Source organism: Pinus tabuliformis, chromosome 9 (assembly GCF_031772625.1).
Source record: "Pinus tabuliformis cultivar Carrire ecotype Pingquan chromosome 9, CPIR1, whole genome shotgun sequence".
NCBI classification, from domain to species: domain Eukaryota; kingdom Viridiplantae; phylum Streptophyta; class Pinopsida; order Pinales; family Pinaceae; genus Pinus; species Pinus tabuliformis.
In genome coordinates this window covers 1,374,613,740-1,374,633,865 of record NC_142307.1, presented here as the reverse complement: position 1 = coordinate 1,374,633,865, position 20,126 = coordinate 1,374,613,740, and positions in this window count along the sequence as shown.

The following is a 20,126-nucleotide window of genomic DNA, read 5'->3' as shown; positions in this document are numbered from 1 at the left end:
ACTAAACCCTATTCCAAAACCCTAATCATTTTATAACAAACTAACAAGAATTTTCTAACTTTTTAAGAAGTGTTTATTAAAAGATTTACTAAAGTGTTATAAACCCTAATTTATAAACATTTTAATAAGTTTTATAAACTCTTTTTTAAATTTTTATTTAAATAAGTTACTAAATTGTTATAAAATATAAACCCTAAACCTAAACCCAAGCATTTTATAAATTTTAAAAACTAAAACCTTAGAATTTTATATAACATTTTAACAAGTGTTTTGTAACTTTTCTTTAAGTATTTATTAAAATAATTTAGTAAAGTGTTATAAACCTAAGCATTTTATAACATTTTCACAAGAGTTTTGTAACTTTTTTAATTGCTTATTAAAAATTTTACTAAAGTGTTATAAACCCTAATCCCTACACTATAGTCATTTTATAGCATTTTAAAAAGTGTTTTGCAACTTCTTTTAAGTGTTTATTTAAGGAATTTACTAAAGTGTTTTAAACCTCAACCCTAAACCCTAAGAATTTTGTAACATTTTAAGAAGTGTTTTGTAACTTTTTTTAAGTGTTTATTGAATTAATTTTACTAAAGTGTTATAAACTTTAACCCTCAACCCTAAGCATTTTATAAAATTTTAACAAGTTTTTTGTAACAATTACTTAAGTATTTATTAAAGCAATTACTAAAGTGTGATAAACCCTAATCCCTAAACCCAAAAACCTAAACCATAAACCCTAGGAATTAAAAGAATTTTCTAAATTGTTGTAAACCTAATCCATAAAGCATAAACCCTAAGCATTTTATAATATTTAAAAAAAATCTTTCTTTTTTAGAGTGTTTATGAAAAGAAATTACTAAAGTGTTGTAAACCTTAAACCCTAAACCTAAGAATTTTATAACATTTGAAACTGTAAACCATAAACACTAAACCTAAGAACTTTTTAACATTTTAACAAGTTTTATAAACCCTAATATAAACAATAAACCCTAAACCCTAAGAATTTTTTAACATTTTAAACCCTAAACCCTAAACTCTAATCAATTTATAATATTGTAACATGTGTTTTATAACTCTTTTTTAAGTGTTTATTAAAAGCATTTACAAAATTATGATAAACTCTAAACCATTAACCTAAACCCTAAAACCTAAGATATTTATGACATTTTAAACCATCAACCCTAAACCTTAAAATAATTTATTAAAGTGTTATAAACCCTAGGCCCTAAACCCTAAACCATAAAAGTTTTATAACATTTTAACAAGTATTTTGTAACTTTTCTTAAGTGTTTATTAAAAGCATTTACTAAACTCTTATAAACCCTAAACCTTAAGAATTTTATAACATTTTAATCCATGAACCTGCAATAATTATTTACCAGTAGAAAATAACCCTTACATGTCTCATTCTTTTGTTTTTTAGCATGAGACCATTTGTCTAAAAGGACTCTTTCAAATTCTTCATCTCACAATTTGGACAATTGCTTTTTGTCAAGTGAGAACCACCATTTGGTAGCCTCATCTTTGGAACTAAGCGGTACCATACCCCTCCAAAATTTCCTAAATTTAAACTTTTGTCTCTGTAGGAATTCTTCAATAGTAGGGCTATCATCTTTTCCTGTAAAATATAGCGTCTCCATGAAGAGGGTTTGGGGAAAAAACTCACTTACTTGGCGAAAATTTTAAATGGCCACAATTCTGTTAATATTGCTCAGAATCCCTATTATGACCTATTTTTGGAAATGGAATGACCATTTTGCATTTTCCATGTGGTAGAAATCCAGATCTAGACACTGGAATTGTCGATCCACGCGGCAACTGTCTCGCAGTCACAAAAAATTGCTAAAAAATCGTTGATTTTAAATCAGTGATATCTCCCTCATCCGGGCTCCAATTCGACTAATTTTTTACTTTGAAATCGGGTATTTTTTCACAAAGAATCTAGATCTACAATTAGATTTTTCAGATTGTGCACTAGAATGTACAGATCTGTGCCACAAACTTGTTGCCCCAAAAAATGTCTACAATAGCACTGATTTTTAAATCAGTGATATCTCCTTCATCTAGACTCCAATTTGGCTGATTTTTTTTGAAATTGGGTATTTTTTCACAAAGAAACCAGATATACAATTAGATTCTATAGATTTTCCACTAGGACATCTAGATCTGCACCAAAACTCACTGCCCCAAAAAATTGTCTCCAACACCACTGATTTTTAGATCAGCAATATCTCCCTCATCCAAACTCCAATTCGGCTGATTTCTTTTCTGAAATCGGGTATTTTTTCACAAGAAATATAGATATACAATTTATCATGAAGATTTTGCACCAAAAATATAGATCTAATCTGCAAAGTCGCAGACCCAAAAAATTCCTACAAAAATTAAAAAAAATATTCTCCACTTTTTATTTCTATTATCATATATTTTTGGATCAGATCTATAACAAGTGGTATCAGAGCTATAACAAGTGGAATCAGAGGACTTTCTTGGGCAAAAGTGGAGAATATTTTTTTTAAGGTAGACCCTTAAGGTAGGGAAACACCATACATTCACTCCTTAAGGAAGGAGAACACTCCACAAGCCATATGCCTATTCATACAATAATCCTTGACATCCCTCAATGGGGAGTCTCTAGCCTTTATATAGGCCTCATAAATACAATACAATGGGTCATTACCATGGTTCCCTCATACCATCTATCTAATACCATGGGCCCATTACATTATTACTAACTACTTGTGGTCCCTTACATAATACGGGTTAACCACCTTATTTATTACTATGGCCCATCCCATTCTTACATTATCCCCTTGGGTACCTCCATTTGTACCCCATATTATCCCCCTAGGTATATTACATTCCCCCCTTAACATGTTTTGTCCCCAAAACAGGAAGAACACAAATAATAATATCTACTCAAAAGAATAGTCCACTAGTACCATGCACTTTCATCTAGCCATCCAAGAGAAAGGTGAACCCTCGATCTCGCTGGTGGCTCCTGTGCTTGAGATGGAAGTTGACCGTGGCAGCTCTTCTATGCTGATGTGTAGTAGGTGGATCACCACTCATCTCTATCTATCATGTGGGGGTTGTTGTCCTTGTGGCTAATTCGTTGCCATCTTGTTGGTTGTTTTTTTGCGGGGTGATGTGGGTGGTGATATGCTGATGTTTTAACCAATAGTGGAGCCTGAGTGGTATCTGGTACATGTTGTGATGCCTGTTGTTGTTTCTTATCTTCGAATATTACTTCAACCACTGAGTCCTCATCTGATGTATCAGTACCTGTAACCTTTTCTACTTCAACCTCCGTTTGTGTTTGATTATCGATCATCAAAGGTCATCATCTGATGTGTAAACTTGTCATTAGGGCTTTGTGCTTCTGCCTCCATAGTCTCTGCTTGGGTCTTAATGGAAATATCCTGCAATTTCATTTTCTTATTTTTATACCAGAGCTTCAGGAATTTATTTTGCACATTAATATTGATAATACCCACGGATTCCATCGAAGGATATCCCAAAACAACATCCATGTTACCCATATCTGAAGTATAAAAATCACCATGCAACATATACTTATCCATAGAAAGCTTCAAATCCTTATAAACTTCAACATCCTCATCATCAACCTATGTGTTTTTAATGTGTTTTGCTGACACTTGCAACTTTTTTGTCAAATTGACATTTATGAGACTTTTCTTGCAACTAGGATTTATAGACACAATGATCTTCTCCTTATGAATCAATCCATGAACCTGCAATAAGTAGATACCAGTAGAAAATAACACTCTAGGTTTCTTGGTTTTCTTCTTTCTGTAAAAATAAAATCTTTGCTAGGTTGTGTGCCTGTCTGTGTGATCTTAGTAAGAGGACCCACAAAATTAGATTTACGGTCAAAGTGGTCACAAATATTTTGAGAACATTTGCCAAGTAGTTTTCCTTCGATGGAATTTTTGATGACACTACCACCATTGCCATCTTTTGTGGTCCAAGTACATGATTCCCACACTCAGCTGAGTCTATGATGTAATTCAATGTGAAATATTTCCCTATTTGTGCTAGCCATTTGGCTGGATGAGAGCCTTCAAATTTATACAAGTCCCTCAATTTTGATCTAGGCCCGCCATCACAAAAAAAATGGCGAAAATTTGAAATGGCCACAATTCAATCAATATTGCTCAGAATCCCTATTATGATCTGTTTTCGGAAATGGAAAAACCATTCTACATCTTTCCATTTGATAAAATCCCGATCTACGCACTAGAATTTCTGATTCGCATTGCAACTATCCCGCCGTCATAAAAAATTGCTGAAAAATAGCTGATTTTAAATCAGCGATATCTCCCTCATCTAGACTCCGATTTGACAGAATTTTTTTTGAAATTGGGTATTTTTTCACAAATAATATAGATATTCAATTAGATTTTGTAGATTTTGTACTAGAATGTACATATGTGTGCCGCAAACTCGTTGCCCCAAAAAATATCTGCAAGAACGCTGATTTTTAAATCAGCAAGATCTCCTTCATCCGAACTCTGATTCAACTGATTTTTTTTCCAATGGAATATTTTTTCATCAAAAACCTAGATCTGCAATTAGATTTTGCAGATTTTGCCCCAAATCATACATATCTGATCTACAAATTCGTCGCCCCGAAAAATGTCTGCAACACCACTGATTTTTAGATCAGTGATATCTCCTTCATCCAGACTCCAATTTGGCTGATTTTTTTTGAACTTGGGTATTTTTTCACAAAGAATCTAGATCTACAATTAGATTTTGCCCCAGAATGTATAGATCTGATCTGTAAACTCGCCACCCTAGAAAGTTCCTGCAAAAAAAAAAAAAATTCTCCACTTTTGCCAAAGAAAGTGCTTGGATACCACTCGTTATGGATCTAATATGAAAATATAAGACAATACAAATAAACCTTAGAAATAACAAGATCTGAATATAGATAAAAATGATTCACTTTATTGATATCAAACCTTAAGGTAGGGAAACACCATAAATTCACTCCTTAAGGAAGGAGAACACTCTACAACCCATATGCCTATTCATACAATATTCCTTGACACCAATACCCTGGTGGTTAGGGTGGAGATTTTTTTTTTTTGCATAAACTTTCTGAGGCGGCGAGTTTACAGATCAGATCTATACATCTTGGGGGAAACTATACAAAATCTAATTGAAAATATAGATTCTTTGTGAAAAAATACCCAAGTTCAAAAAAAAAATTAGCCAAATCAGAGTCCGGATGAAGGAGATATCGCTTATCTAAAAATCAGTGGGGTTGTAGAAATTTTTCTAGATGGCGAATTTGTAGATCATATATGTATGGTTTGAGGAAAAATCTGCAAAATCTATTGTAGATCTGGATTCTTTCTGAAATACCCAAGTTCAAAAAACAAATCGGCCAAATCGGAGTCCGGATGAGGGAGATATTGATGAATTGATTGAAATTTGTTTTTGTGGAAATTTTTTCGGGTCGGCGGGTTTGTGGAACAGATATGTATGTTTTGATGCACAATATAAGGAATATAATTGTAGATCTATATTTCTTGTGAAAAAATACCCAAATTAAAAAAAAAAAATTAGTTGAATCGAAGTCGGATGAGGGAGATATCGCTGATTTAAAATAAGCTCTTTTTGAAGAATTTTTGGTGACAGTGGAAGAGTACAGCATGGATCTGAAATTCCAGTGCCTAGATCAAGATTTCTACCACATGGGAAGATGCAAGATGGTTGTTCCATTTCTAAAAACAGGTCATAATAAGGATTTTGAGCAATATTGACAAAATTTTAGCCATTTCAAATTTTAGCCAAGTATGTGAATTTTTTTCCAAAGCTTCTTCATGGCTTCTAGCATGGAATTTTTTACAGGGAATGATAAGGGTCCTACTATTGAAGATTTATAGAATATCACAAATCTTGATGCAAAATGTTTTTGGTAAGTTGCCTGCTATTTACTCTGAAAGATGAAGCTGCTAAATGGTGGGACTCACTTGATGATTCAGTGGTGCAACTTCCTCATGAAAACTAGAAGAACTTCTTTTAGAAAAATGGTCCCAGGCTAGAAAAAAAGATAAGGGGAGACATGTGGGGTTATTTCCTACCGGTATATCGTTATTTAGGTTCATGATTGATTTTGGATTGATAAGAAGAGAAAATCATTGTGTCTATTAATCCTAGTTGCAAGCATAATTTTATCAATGTTAATTTGGCAAAAAAATTGCAAGTTCCAACAAAACACATTGAAAACACACAGGTGGATGATGAGGATGTTCAAGTGTATAAGGATTTGAAGATTTCTATGGATAAGTATGTGTTGCATGGTGATTTTTTATACTTCAGAGATAGATAATATGGATGTTGTTTTGGGATATCCTTGGATGGAATCTGTGGGTACTATCAATATTAACGTGCAAAAGAAATTCCTAAAGCTCTGGTATAGAAAGAAGAAAATTACATTACAGGATATTTCCATCAATAAATAGGTAGAGTCCATAGAGGTTGAAGCAGAAGATGTTTCATGGACTGACATATCAGATGATGAGTCTTTGATGATTAACAATGAAATACAAACAGAGGCTGAAGTAGAAAAAGTTATAGGTGATGATACATCAGATGAGAGCTCAGTGGTTGAAGTAATATTGGAAGATAAGACACGACAACAGGCACCACAGCAGGGTGAATTAAAGAAAAAGACACCGTGGATTAAAACTTCAACATATCATCACCCACATCCCGCAAGAAAACAACCAACAAGATGGCAACAATTAGCCACAAGGATAACATCCCCTGCATGACAGATAGAGAGGAGTGAAGATCCACCTACTACACATCAACACAGAAGAGCTATCACGGTTAACTTCCATCCCAAGTGAGCGAGGCACCAGCGAGATCGAGGGTTCACCTTTCCCTTGGATGGCTAGATGCACGTGCATGGTACCAGTGGACTACTCTTTTGAGTAGATCTTATTATTTGTGTTCTTCCCATGTTTCGGGGACAAAACATGTTAAGGGGGGTGGAATGTAGTGTACCTAGGGGGGATAATATGGGGTACAAAGGGAGGTACCCAAGGGAATAATGTAATAATGGGATGGGCCATAGTAATAAATAAGGTGGTTAACCCATATCATGTAAGGGACCACAAGTAGTTAGTAATGATGTAATGGGCCTAGATAGTATTGAGGGAACCATGGTAATGACCCATGGTATTGTATGTATGAGGTCTATATAGAGGCTAGAGACTCCACATTGAGGGATGTCAAGAAATATTGTATGAACAAGCATATGGCTTGTGGAGTGTTCTCCTTCCTTAAGGAGTGAATGTATGGTGTTGCCCTACCTTAAGTGTTTGATTAATAAAGAAGCATTTCTATCTATTTCTATCTTGTTATTCTTGGGTTTATTTCTATTATCATATATTTTTGGATCATATCTATAACAAGGGGTATCAGAGCTATAACACAAACCCTAATAATTTTAAAACATTTAAAACCTTAAACCCTAAACCCTAAACCCTTAGAATTTTATAACATTTTAAACCCTAAAACTAAAATGTAAACCCTAAAATATAATAATTTTATAAGATTTTAACAGGCGTTTTGTAACCTTTCTTTAAGTGTAATTAAAAGAATTTAAAAAAGTGTTATAAACCCTAAAACCTAAACCATGAGAATTTTACAACATTCTAAAAAGCATTTTCTAGCTTTTTTAAAGTGTTTATTAAAATCATTAACTAAAGTGTTATAAACCTTAAACCCTAAACCCTAAACACTAAGCATTTTATTACATTTTAAAAAGCATTTTGTAACTTTTTTTAAGTGTTTATTAAAATAATTTAATAAAGTGTTATAAACCCTAAACGTTAAAACCTAAACCCTAAGCATTTTATAACATTTTAAACCCTAAACTCTAAACCCTCAACCCAAGCATCTTATAACGTTTTATGTTCTCTAACATCTCTTTAAGTGTTTATTAAAATAATTTACAAAATTTTATATACCCTAAACCCTAATCCCCAAGCCCTAAACCCTAAACCCTAATCCCTAAACCCTAAGAATTTTATGACATTTTGAACACTAAACCCTAAATATTTTATAACATTTTAAACAGTGTTTTGAATTTTTTTTTAAGTGTTTATTAAAAGCATTTACTAAGGTGTCATAAACCCTAAGCCCTAAACACTAAAACTTAAACATTTTATAACATTTTAACAATCTTTTTGTAACTCTTTTTAAGGGTTTATTAAAACCATTTACTAAAGTGTTATAAACCCTAAAGCCTAAACCATAAAACCCTAAACCCTAAGCATTTGATAACATTTTAACAAGTGATTTCTAACTTTTTTTAAATGTTTATAAAAATAATTTACTTAAGTGTTATAAACCCTAAACCATAAACCATGAAACCTATACCTTAAGCATTTTATAACATTTTAAACCCTAATCCTTAAACCCTAAGAATTTTATAACATTTTAACAAGTAGTTTGTTACTTTTTTTAAGTGTTTATTAAAATCATTTACTAAAGTGTTATAAACCCTAAGCTCTAAACCGTAAACCAAAGAATTTTATAACATTTTAAAAATCATTTTATAACTTTTTTTAAATGTTTATTAAAAGAATTTAATAAAGCATTATAAACCCTAAACCCTAAACCCTAAGAATTTTATAACATTTTAGCAAGCATTTTGTAACTTTTTTTAAGTGTTTATTAAAATTATTTACTAATGTGTTATAAAACCTAAACCCAAAACCCTAAAATCTAAATCGTAAAAATCTAAGCGTTTCATAACATTTTAAAAAGTGTTTTGTAAATTTTTGTAAGTTTTTATTAAAAGAATTTACGAAAGTGTTATAAACCCTACACCCTAAGCCCTAAGAATTTTATAATATTTTAAACCCTAAACCTTAAACCGTAAGCCTTAAGAATTTTATGACATTCTAACAAGCGTTTTCTAACTTTTTTTAAGTGTTTATTAAAAGAATTTACTGAAGTCTTATAAATAGTAAACCCTAAACCCTAAACATTTTATAACATTTTAAACTGTGAAACGTAAATTCTAAGAATTTTATAACATTTTAACAAGCATTTTGAAACTTTTTCTAAGTGTTTATTAAAATCATTTACTAAAGTGTTATAAACCCTAAACGCTATGCATTTTATAACATTTTAAAAATCGTTTTGTAACTTTTTTTAAGTGTTTATTAAAATAATTTACTAAAGTGTTGTAAACCCTAAACCCTAAACTCTAGCATAGCCTAACATACTTTACTCTATCCTACCTAGCCTAGCCTTGCCTAGCTTTATTGAACCTAACCTAGCATACTCTAGCCTATACACTTGTCATCATATATTTGTCTAGCCTAGCCTACTCTAGCCTTACCTTCTATACCCTAGCCTACTGTAGCCTTCCCTAGCATAACCTAGCCTAATTTAGCGTAATCTATCCTACTCTAGTGTACCATAGCTTGGCCTTGGCTAGGATAACCTAGCTTAGATTAGTCTAGCCTAGCCTACTATAGCCTATCATAGTTGAGCCTAGGATAGCGCAGCTTAGCCTAGTCTGTTCTAGCCTAACATATCCTACTCTATCCTGACCTAATCTAAATTAGACTAGCCTAGCCTAGCCTACTCTAACATATCCTAGCCAACTATAGTCTACTCTCGCCTAGCCTAACCCACTCTAGCCTAGCCTACACTAGGGTAACCTAAAATAGCCTACTTTTACTCTAACCTACCCTACTCTAACTGAGCCTACTATAGCCTAGCCTATCCTACTATATCCTAGCATACCTTGGCATAGCCTAGTCTAGGCTACTCTCTCTAGCTTACCCTACTCAATCTATGCTTACTTGGCCTAACCTATCCTAGCCTACGCTAACCTACTTTAGCCTAGCCTAGCCTAACCAGGATTATCCTATTCTATCCTTGATTAGCCTAACCAACATGATCCTATTCTAGCTTAGCCTCCATACCCTAGCCTAGCCTAGTCCAACCCAACCCAACACAGCCTAGCCTAGCCTAGTCTAGCCTACTCTCACTAAGACTAGTCTAGATTCACCTATTCTAGCCTATCTTAGCCTATCTTAGCCTCTCCTAGCCTAACGTACTCTAGTATAACATAGCCTACTCTAGATATTCCTAGCCTAGCCTAACCTAAGTTACTCTAGCACAACTCAACCTAGACTAGCCTAGCCTATCTTGCCCTAAACTACTCTATGTGGCATAACCAAGCCTAACCTACTCTATCCTAACCTAGCCTACTATATCATGGCATAACCTAGCTTAGCCTACTTTATCCTAGTCTTCCCTAAACTAGTCTACGCTACTCCAACCTACTCTAGGCTAACTTAGCCTGATCTAACATAGCATGAACCAACCTAGCCTAACATGATCTATCCTAGCCTAGCTTATCCTACTCTAGCCTACTAGCCTACACTAACCTAGACTAGTTTAATCTAGCCCGCCCATTCTAGGCTAGACTAGTGTACTCTAACCATGACTAGCCTAGACTAGCCTAGCTTAGGCTAGTTTACTTTAGCGTACCTTAGATTAGCCTAACCTACCCTATCCTAACCTAGCCTAGTCTACTCTAGCCTGTATTTTCCTTATGTATCCTTCTCTAGTGTAGCCCAACCTACTTTAGCTTAGGCTAGCCAACCCTACCCTACTCCAACATAGGCCAGGCTAGCCTAGCCTAGCCTAGCTTAATCTACTCTAGATTTTCCTTGTCTACTCTAGCTTATCCTAGCCAAGTCCACCCTACCCTCACCTATTACAACCTAACCTACTAAATCCTAGCTACTATAGCCTAGCCTACTATATCATAGCCTAGCCTAGCCTAGCTTACCTAGCTTACCGTACTCTACTGTAGCCAACTCTAGCCTAGCCTACTTTAGCGTTGCCTATCCTAACTTACTCTTGACTACTCTAGCTTGGCCAAGCCTAGCCTACTCTAACCCAATATAGCCTAGCCAAGCGTAATCTAGCCTAGCCAAGCATAATCTAGCCTAACCTAGCCTATTTTAACATGCATTACCATAACCTACACTAGCCTTGTCAACTCTATCCTACTTCAGCCTAGCCTAGCCTACATAGCCTAGTCTACTCTAATCTAGCCAACTCTTTCCTAACATATTATAGTCTATCTAGCCTAGCCTACTCTAACCTACTTTAACCTCACCTAGCCTAGCCTACTCGAACCTACTCTAGCCTACCCTAACCTACCCTAACCTACTCTAACCTACTTTAACCTAGTCTATACTAGCCTAGCCAACTCTATCCTATTCTAGCCTACCCCAGTCAGTCTTATCCTAGACTAGCATAGCCTAGCATAATCTTGCCTAACCTAGCCTACTCTAACCTACTTTAGCCTGCCCTACTCCAGGCTAGTTTAGACTAGCCTAGCAAACTATATGCTACTCTAGCCTAGCCTACTATTTCCTAGCCTAGACTAGCCTAACCTAGCTTATCCTAGCTTAATCTATCCTAGCCCAGCCTACTCTATTCTAGCATAGACTAGCCTAGTGTAGCTTAGCCTACTCCAGCCTAACCTAGACTAGCTTATCAGAGTATAGCCTCCACCAGTCGAGCCTAGACTAACCTAGACTAGCCTAGCCTAACCTACACTAGCCTATCATATGCTACCCTAGCCTAGCCTAGCCAATGTTGCCCTAGCCTAGTGTAGCCTACACTACAATAGCCTAGACTAGCCTTGCATGACCTAGCTTACTCAAGCCTTTTCAAGTCTAGCCTAGCCTAGCCTAGCCTACTCTAACCTAGCCTAACCTAAACTACTCTAGCATAGACCTGCCTAACCTACTCTACCCTAGCCTAATCTACCATGGCCTAGCCTAGCCTTCTCTATCATGGCCTAGCCTACTTTATCATAGCCTAGGCTACTCTGGCTTAGCCTAACCTAGCCTATCCTAGCCTAATGTAATCTACATTAGCCTAACCTATCCTACCCTAACCTACATTATCCTAGACTATCTTAGCCTATCCTAACCTTGCTTAGCCTATTCTACTCTATCCTACTTTAGCCTAGCATACACTAGCCTAGCCTAAACTACCCTAGCCAACTATATCCTACACTAGCCTAGCCTAGCCTAGCCTACCTTAGTTGTTAGGTCCCTATACTACAAATGTAACACCTTATTGTTATTAGTGCAACCCCCTTATTATATTGATGTGCCCATGTAGTCCCCATATTATTATTATTGTGCCCCATAGAAGCCCACTATTTTTATTGTTGTGCCCTTACATTATTATTGTTATGTCAGCTCTGATTACATTATGACCCCTTAGACTCCTATATATAGAAAGGAGGTCTTGTCATCTGTATCATCCAATAATTTCTCATTTGTTTAATGTAAAGGAGGTTCCCCCCTTAACGAGGTTGAATTCTAAGAAGTTTATCTTTCTTTTCTTTCTTTTTGTTAGCTGGTTTCGTAACATTTGGTATCAGAGCTTTATATTCTAGGGTTTCGTTGCTCCAAACAAGTCATCGTGGAATTTTCTCTATAACATTTTTTATGCTATGTTTCAGAAGCTAAAACAAAACACCCATTTAAGCTGAAATCTCATTGCATCTCTGGTATGAATTTCAAATTTTGTCTTTCTATATTTTATGAGATATGATCTAAGGAAGTTAGGGTTTTTGCAAGCTCTAGAATTTCATCTCAAATAGGTCATCATGGAATTTTTGCTACAATTGTTTTTATACAAAGCCACAGAATCTGAAATTAAAACCCATTTGAGATGAAAATTGGGTGAAGGTCGAGCCCGAATTTCAGATCTTGTTTCACTATATGTTCGGAGATACAATCCAAAACATTTATGGTTTTGGCAGGCTCCCGAATTACATCCCAAACAGGTGAGCTTGGGAAAATCATCATAACGTTCTCTATGAGAATCAGATTGAAATTTCGTAAGAAGTTATAAAAAGATGATGGACTGCAGTCTTTTGTGTATTGGTTTCAGGTCCTAAGGTAGAAATAGTGACACATGGAACTTCATACAAGTTCTCTCTATTGAACCGGTCTATAATTTGGTCATTGTCGAAGATTTGACATAAATCTTCCTTGCAGAATCCAATCTTGATCATACTTGTAGGGTTAGAAAGAGGACTTAGAGGGCTAATGTAAGATGCAATTTCAAACCTTGGAGATCAAAAACTGCAGAGATACAACAAATTCAAGATCGAGATCCTAAGATCAAGAAAAAGCGATATGAGGAAGTTTGATGGCAAGGATCTGATAAATTGGATACTACAGATGGAGAAATATTTTGATATACATGGTGTACAACTGTTACAAAATGTACATATTGCATCTTTATATTTAGAATTGAATCAATTTTTATGGTATGAAGGGCTTGTTTCTCGTAAACCACTTATCACTTGGTCAATTTTCATGGAGGAAATGATAGCACATTATGAGGATACAAAGAGTAACACCTTCTTTACCGAATTGAAAAATCTCAAACAAACGGGTTCAATGGCAGAGCACATTTAGGACTTCCAAAAATTGAATATAAGGGTAAATTATATTCCATATAATCAAATTATTGATGTCTTCATAGGGACTTTAAAGGATAACTCTCAACATGAGGTTTACCTTCAGGAACCTGATTCATTGTAGAAGGCATTCAGGTTGGCAAGAAAAATTGAAAGTGGAATTATGGAAACAAGGAATCCTACCACTCACAACTATAAATATGGAAGTATTTTTTCTCCTAGCCTTCCACAACATACAAGGTTTAGACCACAACAATTGGAAGAAAAAATAGAAAAAGGGCTCTGTTACATTTTTTATAGCAAATACACCAATGGACACTGCTCACAAACAGATCACAGATCCATACACAAGTATTGTTGATGTGGTTAAAACCATCAAAGAGGGAAACAGTCCATGGCCTGAGCCAACATGACCACTTTGGGCAATTTATTAATAAAATAATGAAGATTTTATATAAGCTTCTCCCATGAACAATTGCCCTGCAAATGACCCTCCATGCTCTTTAAATAGAGATCATGGACTAATCGAGTGTTAAGCCATGGATCAAGTGTCGGTAATACCAAGGAGAGAATGAATTGTTAGATCACTACATATCGTGATCGTCAGATTGTAAGTTACAAAAGTACATAGTAAAGAAACACAATTTACCTAACTCTACACTAGACCAAGTTATACTTAACTATTTCCTATGTGTCAGAATATCCTAACATCCCCCCTTAATAACAACTTGGAATAGGATTGAAGGATGTACAAATATGACATAATAGGAGAAGGAAGGAGGCATTAGAGCCTATCCCCCCTTAGTGACAACTTCCTGAACTCCAACCATAAATTGAAGTTTAGTAAACTTCACTGTTAGGAACTCATATTGTCTCTTTTTGACCATACATTTTGTTATGATGTCATCCTTTTTCATCTTATATTTAAATTCCTTGTTACTGTTTTAACCCAATTATTCCAAAGGTACACAATATTTCTTCTCATCACTATATGTTTAATTATTTTACATATTTATACGCTATCTTCATTGTTGATCATTGAATTGATAGTTGCTGAACGGTTAAGGAACGATGTGCGTCCACGTTGCTGAAACTGCCCGGAGATTGCAAGATTACCTCTATAGTTGCTAAAACAATAGGAACGACTCGCAAATCTCGTGGCTGAACAGTTGTGATTTGCAGTCTAGATTTGATGGCAACAGAAGAAGATCACCAAAGGAGTTGCTACACTGGATGTAATGATCATGATTTAAAGACAGTATTATTGTAACAACATTTTATTGATGGGAAAACTGACTTCCCTATTTTGTATAAAGGGTTTAAATAGGACTTACAATGTAATCTATTGTAATAGATGTCTCCTCTTTAAAAAGAGGAGACATCCACATTAGAAGGGGATGAACAGACTGCGGGAAAAGGCTTAGTTGAAGGAATAGAACTAGAATCCTTTTTTTGTAACATGACATATTGATAGATGAATAAAATCTTGTTATGAAAATTTCTTTCTAGTTCTCATCTCCTGGAGAATCTTGTGAGAGGACAAGGCCCACCTTCATCACAAGATTCACCCATTATATTTCTGCAGTGTGTTAAGTGTGTCTTTTATTCATGCCTTGTTAACAGTACTGTTTACTAAATATTGTTTTCACATTATTGCTGAAACTCTGTTTTCTTTCCAATTGATTGCTGCATTATTTAGTTTATCCACAGTTCATTCATGAGTGTTTCATTGGCAATTGAGTTTACAGAGTGAGTTGGCAGCGTGGTAATCAGAAACAGGTGTTGAAGATTCCTGCTCTGGGAATAGGGTCCTATTCTCTGTTACAACATAGCTAGTGCTTTCCTTTTCAGATTGATTCTTTTTCATTAGATTATTTCTTTAATGAAATTAAGCCTTCTTTGGTAGCTATCTGCAATAGATTGTTTTTGCTGTAACTCAGAGTGGAGCTTCAATTTGCTTAAGCAAGGTGCGATTAGTCTATACTACAACTTTCATTGCTTTTAATATTGAGTACATATAGTACGTAGTTTCCTTTGAAATAAACAAACTTCCCTGGGTTGACAATTTATGTAGCACTTGGTTGTTTTAATTAGTAAGCAATTAAAGTGACCAACATTATGGCGTCGTTTCCGGGGAAGGAAATCGTAGATTTTAAAAGCACTGATGATTTTCTTTTAGATATGCAGGATGCATGAGAGGATGCAAGAAAACTAATCCTACAGGTGGCAAGGGCAAAGGAAGAGGAGGAAGAAATTTTTTTATTGATGAGATTATTTCAAAAGTTGAGACTTCTCAAAGGCTAAGCTCTCAGAGGCCACAACCTCAGCACTCTCTCCAAATGGAATACGAAACAGAGGAAGTAGTGGGACCTGAAAGGATTGAAGAGATAGTAGAACATACTGAGGAACCAGTGGAGGAAATTAAAGAACCAATAGAAGATAATGAAGTTGAGGAAACAGTTTAGGACATTGAGAGTCCAACAAAAAGTGCTAAAGACCAGGCAAGTGCAACAGGGGAACAACCAATGGATGGAAACAATGAAGGAATCTTTGGTGGAGGACATCGAGAAGGAGAAGGAAGAGGCGAGAACTCTCTCTCCACCTTGGAATTCCCTATGGGGGAACTTCCCAGAGGAGAAACTCCTATGAAGAACATTCCACTCTCAGCCTTACCCAACTTCCATGGTTTATCCTCTGAAGACCCTGATGAGTTTCTTTTCGAGTTTGATATATAGTGTAGAAGTTATGATTATGTTACTAATGCTAAAAAATTGAAGTTATTTCCAGCAACATTAAGAGGAAATGCACTAAGATGGTTTATGAGCTTGGGAGGTCATGTGATAACAACATGGGATTAGATGAAGGAAAATTTTCTGGCCAAATACCAAGGCTATTGCTGAATGAGAGAGAAAAGGGAGGAACTATTCAAGATGGTTCAGAATGAGGATGAAAATTTGGAGGACTTTATGGAAAGACTCCAGTATAATCTACAGAGATCCGATCACCCCAATGTAAGTAAAGATATTCTTAAGAAAATATTATTGAAAGGGGTGAGGGATGACTATTTAGATATGCTAAATATGCTTGGTAAAGGGGATATATCTAAAGAATCGTATGATGAAATTGTTAACCTCTGCAAGAGATGTTCAAGGGGGGCTACAAATAGATCAAAAAGCAGGGACACTACATATTCAAGAGTCCAAAAATTAGCTAGTGGGGGAGCAACGAGAGCTGAAATAGGTAATCTACTTGAAGAATTTAAAACTGAAATGTTAAGCTCTTTTGCTTCACAGATTGATACCTTGCAAGTTAAGAGAAAATAGGCAGAGGCAGAAGCTGATTTGTCTATCTTCTATCCTAAATGTAGAGAAAAACATCCATTGAGGGAATGCCCATTGGACAAGGTACCAATTTGCACCATTTGTGAGAAAAACTATGAAACTCAACAATGCCCTTCTTTACCAGGGATAAAAGCAGCGTTGCAACCAACTGAGGAGGAAGTTGAAGCAGTTTATTTGCTGACATAGAGGAGGCAATGGCAACCACGAGGACAAGGTACGAACTCTAGTATGCCATTTAATCGTTGGAATAATTATCCTTCTTTTAATCAAGCAAACTACCCACCCTTCAACCAAATGCAATACCCACCCTTTAATCAAATGAATTTCCCACCCATGCAACAAACAAACCCTCCCTTTGTAGACCCTGCAATGTGGACTCCTTGGCCTCCATAGAAATCTTATTTTAATCAATGGAACCCAAACTGGAGAGCTCAACAAATTCTGTTCCCAAACCAATTTCCTCAGTTTCAGCAACAACTCTCTCTCCTGTCAGGTGCTCCACTGAATAATCAAAGAATGAGACCCCAGCTGCCTATACAACCAAACCCGAACCCTAATAATAATAAAGTTGTGCAAGTCATCGATATTCAGAACCTGCCTACATCTCCTGTGCAGTGTAATGATATTCATTTACGATCTGGGAGAGTAGTTGAGCCAATTATTGATGATATTACCTCTTCTAACTCTGACAAAGAAGAGACAGAAAAGAATAATTTACCTAATAAGGGTGTTGAAACAATTAAACCACCCTCTAATAAAATTGTTGAAACAGTAGAGCCACCATTCCCTGAGCGGCTAGCTCTCACTAAGACACCTGAGCCGCTTGCTTTTAATCTTCTAGGGGAATTGCAGAATCTTTATGTTAAAATTCCACTTTTACAAGCACTCAGGGATGTACCAATTTATGCCAAAACTGTCAGAGACATTTGCATCAAGAAACCTGGAAGGAAAGCTAAAGACCCCCTTATAGTTCATGTGATTGGTGATCTTGTTGCTTTAATGTCGAGAAAAGCTCCTCCAATAAAATATGGTGATCCAGGCGATCCTATGGTCACCGTACAGGTTGGAAAAACTATTGTTTCAAAAGTTCTGGTAGACTTAGGTGCTACTATGAATATTATGACCCTTGAAACTGCACAATTGTTACAGATGAAAAATGTAATCAGAGAGACACCAACCATCCTAGAATTAGCTGACCGTTCCACAATCAAACCAGAAGGGGTTATTGAAGACCTGATCATTTCAGTTGAATCCTGGAATTACCTGTAGAGCATTGGAAAGGTATGTTTTAACGAGTAACTTAGTTGTGTTTCAAGGAATAGTTGTAACCTTTTCTTTGTTATAAAGTAAGGAGAATGTAATAAGAATGAGCACGAATGACCCAATCACTAATATTTATCTTCTCTATGCAGGAAAAGACAAAAGAAGGAAGGCGCGGTGCAAAACAAGAGTTCCATGAGGAGATAATGGTTGTCCCTCCAAAACCAAATAAAATCCAGACCAGAGCGAGTAAATCACGACAGATCAATCCGGGACGAGATGAAGGACTGTCAGTTCGGAAGGCTAGGCAAAGAAAAGAGAGGAGTTAACAGTTTAACAGATCCCTCAGGATCTTTGATCCTGAGGGATCGTTACGTTCAATTATTTTGTTGTATAGTTAATTCCGCCATTACTTGTATAAAAAGGAGCAGCATCGAAGACTTAAGGGACTTTTTGACTATCTTGTATCTTTACTTTCTGTTTATAGACTTCACAGTTAATTAACTCAGACTATCGAGTCTCTTTGAGACTTAGTTTTGCTGTACTATCATTGATGCGTTAATATAATATATTTGGTATTACTTTCTCTCTGCATCTGAAGTAAGCTATGGCGGTGTGCCATTGGAAGCTAAGGGCCCGGCTCCAACGGACACTGGCTGATTGTATCATTTACAGTTTGGCTTTGTGTGGTTTGTTTACTACTCTTAATAATCTGATATACTTACATGCTATTCCATACTCGTTCATCAGTAGTTTTCCTTTTGTAAATCTTTGTAACAAGTTTACATCGTATTTCCAGAATTGTTCACATAACATTGCTCTGAGCTGTTCACTTCTGTTACAGAATTTATAAGTGGAATGTTTTAGCTACATATGGTTGGAGTGACGATCATAAGAAGATGGAATTAACGTTGTGTGCGGACCACTGGTGATCATTTCAGATTATGTGTACATATGATTGACGTTTCCTATTTATGGTGATTTGTTGTTACATTTTGATTAAGCTATCTACTTTTGTATATGATTGACGTTTCCTGTTTATGATGGTTTGCTGTTCCATTTGATTAAGCTGTCTACTTGTACAAAAGATTGCTCTTTCTTTGTATATGAGTTGGTGTCAAGAATTGAGAGTGTTGGACTCGCGAGACTTAGTTCCTTTTACTGCCGTTCCATTTCTGAATTGCTGTTTCCTTTTACTTGCATTCATTGGTTTGGTGTGAGAGGAGGATCAAGGCTGTCGTGAGATACAGCAGATGCTATTATGCTCCCAGATCCATGATCCATACTCTAATTACTTTTCCTTCATCAGTTTCTAAAGGGATGGGTTATTATTTCCGTACCCTTGACTAGTAAAGTTGCTGTGTGTGATTTCTTTCTGCAAAAGTAATTTAGCCATAGCTTAGCATCCGTTTACTCTTGTATTTCTTAGACCTATACTACTAAGCATTGCTCTGACAAATAGCCTCAAATTGAGATACCCTTTACAATAACAAAACGCTCCCGGATTGACTTATAATGTGAGATAACTAGAGGTGAAAAAGGCCCTTGTTACAGCTCTACATTTTGGCGCCGTTGCCGGGGAAAGGGTATAGCCATTTGTCTTTTAAACAGGGTAGTGTACGAATCTGCTAGGGGAGGGTTGGATTTTAAAAACGGAAGGTAAGAACTTGCGTACGGAGCACGTAAAAACCCTGCTCCACTGTCCACTTTCCTAGTAGAATTGATTGGGTAAATAGGATTTAGTAGCTTAGTTGGAGTGCATGACTAAGCAGAAAAAGCCAGAAAAATATCAAAACCCTCCACCCAAAGCCAAGGGGCCGGTGACCCTTGGACGAACGACCTTCATCGACGAAATCTATAAGAAAGCCGAATCTCAGCCATCAGTAGGTTATAGGAAAATCAATTCTAAACAGCCTACTAGCTCCCTTCAGGCCTCGGGATCACCATCTGAAGCCTTTGCTGAAGTGCACAGTCAAACAGAGGAGCAGGACTTTCAAGAG